The sequence below is a fragment of the Gavialis gangeticus genome, unplaced genomic scaffold, assembly GCF_001723915.1.
Source record: "Gavialis gangeticus isolate Ggan-Ray unplaced genomic scaffold, GavGan_comp1, whole genome shotgun sequence".
NCBI classification, from domain to species: domain Eukaryota; kingdom Metazoa; phylum Chordata; order Crocodylia; family Gavialidae; genus Gavialis; species Gavialis gangeticus.
The window spans coordinates 41,000,821-41,008,411 of record NW_017729022.1 but is presented as its reverse complement, the minus strand read 5'-3'; the positions used below and the strand labels follow the sequence as shown (position 1 = coordinate 41,008,411).

At 38.9% G+C, this 7,591-nt stretch overlaps 1 long non-coding RNA gene across 1 annotated transcript in view; it reads left to right on the top strand.

Annotated features, from left to right (window-relative positions):
- The window catches only part of LOC109297016, a 22,278-nt gene that overhangs the window by 13,885 nt on the left and 802 nt on the right, over positions 1 to 7,591 (top strand). The window lies entirely within an intron of this gene.

Genomic DNA, 7,591 nt, shown 5'->3' with positions numbered 1-7,591 from the left:
GGAGGGGCTTGAGGGGATGGAGGTACTCTCCTCTTTCCCAGGACCAGGGGCTACTTTTATCCCTTCATTTTCCCCCCATATGAACAACCCACCCCACCAGTGAACATACCCCCTCCAATCCCATCTGTTCTTCATGGTTCCCATGAATCACCCCTCAAGCACAGATCCTGAACTTAACTTTAATCAGTTCCCAGGTCCAGGAGCAGCTTGTGAGATAGGCTGTTTGGTAGGCTCAGAGGCGGGGCTGGCTGGTCTGCGTGGGAGAGGGCTTGTTCATCTGGGGAAGGGGCAAGGGAAGGGGATGATGGGCTAAAAATACCCTGGTGTCTGTGGGAGGAGGTTGGGGTTGGAATAGTACAGCCCTGGGGCAGAGACCAGTGGCTGGGCTTTACCAGTCCCCAGGTTGTGCTGGGAACTATACTGTACAGAAGCTTAGTTAGATCAGCCTTGCCTAACCTGATCTAAGTTAGACAACCTTGGAGGTTCAGTTAACTTAGATAGTCAGCCATTTTTAGACCCATGTAACCTTCCTGAACTTCTGTACAATTTGTGCTTAGATCATCCTAACTAGGGATCTAAGTGTAAGGTCATACCTGGGTGCACTGAGTTAGATCAGGTGGCCATTTTTAATTTGATGTAACTTCCCCAACTAATCCCTCTGCTCTCCCCCCTAAATAAACATTCTATTAAACATAGTCAAGCACTTAGTAACATTATTTTGTGTAATATTTTATTGGAATTCAAATAAATTACATTAAGCTACAATTAATACTATATCCTAGTCAGTAGATTACCTATTTCAAGGCAATATATACATTTTCCAAACACAGAGAACATCTAATGATTAATCCCCATCCCTTGCTAATAGGATTTGTCTTCATATAGGACTGGAAGACTGCAAGTAATAAGTCCATTACTAGACTGCAATTCACTGCAATGAGAACTGCAGTTCTCATAAGCAGGTGGTACCAGACTGTGTATTTGAACAGAATATGTTCATGAAGGAAGAATGAGTTAGATGACTTTACATCACTCTTTGTGGTCTTGTTTGTTCTATGAAAAACCCCACAATCTGGCTTCTATCTAACAACTCAGAGCCTTTCCTATATTCTGTAGGTGTATTTGCATTACTTGCCCAAAGAATAAGGGCCAAAAACCAAATATAATTCCCCTGTATTACTTTATTATCTACTATTTTTTATTATTATATACTAAGTTCTATTTTAAATGTTGTATACATTGGCAGAATAGATCAGCTTAAAATAGGTTTTAGTAAAACCATAAATTATAAGTCATACAAATATTATATAACATATCATTATTATTGCTCATTTTACTGTATTGCTCAGCAACAGCTGTAAATAAACCACTATTACTACTGTATAAAGGACATCATCACTGCTGCCTGTGTTAAAACTACAAGCTCTGGGGCAACACTGTGTGAAGCAGATACAGCATGATGTGAGTCCTCATAGTATTTTAAAGAATCTATGGTGATTTTTTTAACATCTTTCTTGTTTAATAATTTTGTTTTTGAATAAGGAAGAAAACTGAAAAATTGTAAATGTAAAGCCGAAAATCCTGAATAATAAGTCAAATAAGAAATAGTTTTGAGTTATTTAAAAAGACATGTTTCAATTGGATGTCAACAATGTTAAAACGTGATATGTAATATGGTGCAAAGTAAAAAATTCTAACTGGAAAGCTAAATGAAAAGTGAAAAACTGAAATAGCTATTCCAAGAATGTTAAAAAAGAAGTAGTTGACATTTCTCTGAAATTTTTTGTAAACAAATTGCATCAAAACAAACTCAGTTTTACCCAGCACTTAGATTTTGACAATATCAGCTGAATATGGCTCCATCAAAATTATTCCAATCAGCAAAAATGCCATACAGGTGTGGAAGCTACTCTTCAGTCCAGGTTACATTCAGTCATTCCTTAAAACCTTGTCAGGTAAGAGGAAAGCAGCCTCTACTGAATATTTATGTCTCACATATGGTGCATTTCATTGTTAGAGCAGGAAGTTATGTGTGAACATACACGCTCCCTGCATTTGGAAACTTGTTATATAGGCATTAAGGTATTCTTTTTCCCTTGCTTGTAAGAGTTAGCACTAGGGGGATGTCACACTTAACCAATTCTAATCCCTTTTAAATTAAGTTTTTGATTATGGAATAACATTACAAGCAGTTCCCCTACCTTACTACTATGGTATTATCTCTAAGCCTAGTGCCAAGGCCAGGGTTTGGCACTTCTTATCCTTCACAAGAGTAAATACTAAAATTTAATTTTTCAAACAATCTTTGCATTTTTAAATGCTGTTTTACTCTTGCCTACTTCATCTACTAGAATTCTGAACAATGTACATAAAAACCAAAACCAAACTCCTCTAAGACACTCTTAGCAAAAATTATTTCTATATATCTGACAGAGCTGTCAACTGAAACTCAAACTTTCTAACCAAAGCAAAATATCCTATGATTACCCAGTCCTGTGGGCAATCACCATAAATAACTACTGTAACATTAAATCATAATATGTACCGTACATTTGCGGAGAATTTTGATTAAAAACAGAGGTCATAGTAGGACTGTAGGTTATGTTCCCTTCTGTCCTTATTTCAACAAGAATATAAGACGTTGCTTATTGAAACAGGGCCATTGGTTATCATTTTAATTACTGGTTATGCCATCAGTGTGACCGACCCTTCAAGAAAGTAAACACCCTATTCTGTGTATTAACCTAGTATTTAATTTTTTTTCAGCCATCATTATGGTATCTTGGCTCTATTGACTTCATTGATGGTAGACAGTGCCCAGTCTCTTAGAGGAGTTAATTCCATATAGAATCGTGCCCACTGGTTTTCAGCTACACATGTTACTCCTGGGGGAGGTGGGGAGAATATGTATATATTTTGTAACTTTGCAGGGGTGTATCTTTTGCAGGACACAGCTGCAGTGGGTCATCTAAAACTTGTGTTCTTCTTTCCATGGCTCTCTACCAGACCTAGCGAGCACAGAATAATTGAAGTGAGGTGCATTCTTACCATACCTTACTACCCTCTCTAATGATATCCCTTGCACTGGGAATGTGGCCAGCACAGAAGAGTTGTATCACCACTGCATTATGTTCAATACCTCCTGTAAGGCAACAGCAGGCAGCTAGGCTGGCATAAATGGATCTTAGAATAAACAAGGATCTGCTATATTCAAATAACTAGATTAATAATTGGTTTTTCAGTTTCTGAGAAATGTAAAGAAACTGAAACCAAGGTTTTGAAAGTGGTTTACTATGAGGCCAAATTTAGTCATTATATAAACATTTTTTAGCTGCAGTGGTCTTTTGACAGGATTATATTTGGACAAGTTCTTGAACAGAATACCAGTAACACCAAGAGAAGTGTATTAAAAACGTAAATATATTAAAATAAAATATTCTATTTAGATAATAAATTATTTCAGCAATAAATTAAAATGCATATGACCCCAATTTAGATGTAGTAATTCTTAAAAATGTCTTCTTATATCGTTGTGATATTTTAATAATAGGTGTCCTGTCTCCATACATTTTTCTATCATATATACACTGTGTTTTCTACTTGTCTTTAAAGCACAATACATTTAGCTATCAGCAGGGTGCTTTTCCTAGTAGGTTTTTAAGCAGAATATAATTAATTGGTCTACATTTACAAAAGCTGTTTTAAAATGTCAGAATATATATGACCGGAAATAATAATATAGTTTAATTATTCCAGTGTTGTACCAGTATTTCTAAAGCTACTTAAAGGCAGTCAAAGAAGAAAAAACAACTTTTGACCAAACTCAATTGGAAATGGAAATACCAACCTTTTTGAATGTCCCTTTCAAGTCATACCTGCATGTGGTTTGGAAGAAACAAATGTGACGTTCTGACCATCAACAAGGTCAAGTTGTAAGAGGTCAGGGTTTAACACCAAAGGAAATAATTGATCTGTTACCTCCTGAGAGAAGCTAAAAATATCTTGTCATTTTAAAACGTGGCTGTAACAGGGAGTCACTGCCTCCTGTTACTTTAGGAAGAAAGTGCAGTGGGCTAACCTCATTGTATAGGCAGGCAGCTGACACAAAGCCAGCTGCACTGTAACAAGCTGATGGTGTAGAGCAGTTTTCCAGGTAGCCTGAGAGTAAAGGTTGCAAACAACTGGGTCAAGCTGCAGCAGGGAGATACAAACAGACCATTAGGCACAAGAGACCCCCCTGTGCTTAACTGGGGAGTCACCTGCCTGGGAGGGGTAGTGTTCCAGGGCACATAAGCCCAGCACCAAAAGCAAGGCAGGCAGTTTGGCCCTGTATGCTGCAGGGAGCAGAGCACTGGGGAGAGAAGGGCTAAAAGAGACAACCTAGCAAGAACCTAAGCCTCTCATGAGAAGTGAGGGCTCAAAGAGAGATGGGACTTGCAGGATAATGCAAACGCAGAGTACAGGGAGATTTTTTTGTTTGAAAGCAGTCACTTGTATGTTTTGCATTTAGGTTGATACTGGAGGGCCAAATGAAGGCCACAGGAGTGCCTGAGGGCCACCTGGTATAGAGCCCTTCCAGGGCCCAGCACCCAGTGGGCTGTATGGGGCTGAAGCCCAAACTGTTTAGAGTTTGGAGACAGCAGCTTTGCTTACTCAGGGACTCAGAGGACTGAGGCCGGTTAAAGAGGAAGCGGCTGGCAAAAGGTGTGAGCAGCTTTGCTTGGGCCGTGGGCCCCAAAGGGCTGGGACAAAACCCATGGCAGAGCCTGGAGCTAGGAGACTGAGACACAGAGAGGGCTGAGGCTAAGAAAGCTAGACCACTTGGGCCAGGGCTGGAAGTCTGCAGCCAGAACAATGGTGGGCTAAAGCCAAGAGGGCTGAGGTAAAGCACATTGAAAAAATAATATCTGCAAGGCATGGGAATGGCTCTATGGGAGGACAGAAGCCATGAATTTAACCCTTGGAGTTGCAAGACCAAGAGACTGTGAGCAGTAGGGTCTGGACCAAATTAGGAAGGCCATGTTGAGCCCAAGAAGTAAATTTTATTTTACTTTATATAGAAACATATCAGCCACTAAGGGCAGCCTTACTTCTAACTCCAACATCAAGGCGTGACAGGGGAGGAAAAAGGGTGAGACCCTGACCTGGCAGGCTTAAGATTGCTACTAGGGCACATCACAACCACGCCTAGAGCCCCATCAAAAATATTGATATTAATAACATAATATTAGAATGCAGGATGTTAGAATACAAGAAGTCTCCATCAGCTCCTGACATTCAAATTCAGTAAAGGCAACCTTTCACACTGATTAATAACTCTGCCATTTCCATTTCCTGCATTTATAAGGCTATTTTATATTCTACAATGTGATATAATGTCTAATTCTTCCAGAAGTCCATCATGATCACAAAACAACTCGCTATCCCTGGTACAATAGATGTATTAAAAGCATGTAATAAGATGTATATTGCTCTTATTGTAAGTCACCCTGTGCCTTTGTTGGGAAGGGCAGCATATAAATCAAACGAATGAATGTATTGTCAGTGGTTGTTCAATGCTGGTATAAAGTGAGTACAGATGAAGAGATAACCAAATTCTCAGCAGCCTTTACATGTACCTGTGTGGCCACTACAACCCCTGTCAGGGTTAGAAGTGGTAGGAGTGCAAACTAGCTTCAGTAATGTAAATGAGAACAAAGCAAAAGTCTTTGCAAGTGGATAGGCTTGTGTAAGTGAGAAAAACAGACAGCCTACTGATTCAGAAGATCTCAGGATCATACCCTCAAAACATTCTTATGCATGAAATGAATATCTAACAAAGAAGACATCTCCTAATTAAACAATCCTTTGGTCTCTCAGGATTTGGCTGATTTTAAAATTTGAGATGAAAGCCTGCTGACTCATAGACAGCCCATGAAACTATGATATGCCTCTGTTTGCTCTTCCATAGCCTAGCCAGAAACACAAAAGGAGATTTTTGACACTGAGTTGAGTAGAGTGATCAGGTCCAAAAGCAGTTCCTGAGATATTTCTGATCCCAGCTAAAATAAAGAAATATTGGAACTCTCTTTTGAGCTCCTTATTTTGAGACCAAAGGAGTTTATAAATGAATTGGACAAAAACTCTAAAGCTCCATCTTGCGATATTGCAGTTCAGTATACAAAAATATCTGGTGAATCTAGACACAACTTTTGAAACAAAAGTACCACCAGGGCCACCAAAGACTGAAAAGGCAATCAAGTTAGAATGTAGTGGAGTAAACCAGCTGAAAAGGCACAACCTTTTTATGAAACCTTAAAAGGGAACAAAAATGTCATGATGTATGATGCTTACCTGAATGTGACACATCCTTTACAGAGTATATGTAAAGGAATTCTTGCTGTCCTGTGCCTAAATTCATAAAAGCAGCTAAGCCAAGGTTTAAAGTAACGTTTGTGTTAAAATCCCATTGGCTTTAAAATGACTTAAGTGTGTACTCAATTATCTGTACTAGAACAACCATTATAAAGTTTTTTTTTTTGTTTTTTACTATGAGGGAGAATGGAGCACAAACCATACATTTTGACAGTTTGTTTGCCAAATGGTGTTTGTTTAACTCATAAAATGGCATATTAGCTACTTTATAACCCAACTTTTTCAGGAATTGTAATGTTGAGCACTCTATATACCTGCAACAAGAAATATCTTCCCCTCCTAAAGGCTAATACTCTAAGTGCATACATACTAAAACATAGGGAAACCAAATGTAATAGGACAGAAATAATAAAGGAAAAATGGGATCACATTGATAAGACTACATACTTATTCAGACTGTGTGACATTGAGGCATAATGAATTTGAATTGCCAGCAACATTTTCAAAGTATAAGGACACATTAACAGGGATGTTACGTTGTTTCATTGAAGCTTTGATTCATAATGGTTTCATGCTACTCCCCAGCAAAAAACGAAATGGTTTACATTATGTAAAGCTCTATGTTACCAACCTTCCTAAATTCCTCCACTGGCTACTCCTCTTCCAACACATTAAAGAGAGATATATAATTTTGTCCTTGTTTCTAACCGTCTTCACAAATTAACTCAGCCCTGCCTATCTATTCCAGTAGTTTCACTGAGAGTTAGTTCACACCTCTCCCTGATTCTATTTTTCTGGGAAGCATATTTATTTTTCCTTTCAAACTGATCCTTTTTATCAGGAAAAGTTCTCAGTCAAAAGCAATATATAACTATATTCATATAGCTAACTCCATCTCCTCTTTCAAGGCTCTTCTCAAAATTCAGCACTTCTGTACTGTTCACACAGTATTAAACAGTAGGCCTGAGCGAAACAGCTAGTATTCGCTTTGAATTTGGATTTGGCTGATTCAGGGGACAGTGATTTGATTCACTGCACCAAATCAATTCAGCTGAATGTGATTTAGAGATTCAGATGCCACTGAATTGGCCGAATCTCCGAATCAAACAGACTTCATCCCCCATCTGCTCTCTCAACCCCATTGATGGAAGCCCCACCTAGCCCCAGCCTCCCGGCTCTTTAAAAAAAAAAAAAGCCTTGCAATCACTGGCTGCTGCCAGGCGGGGGGGGGGGGGGG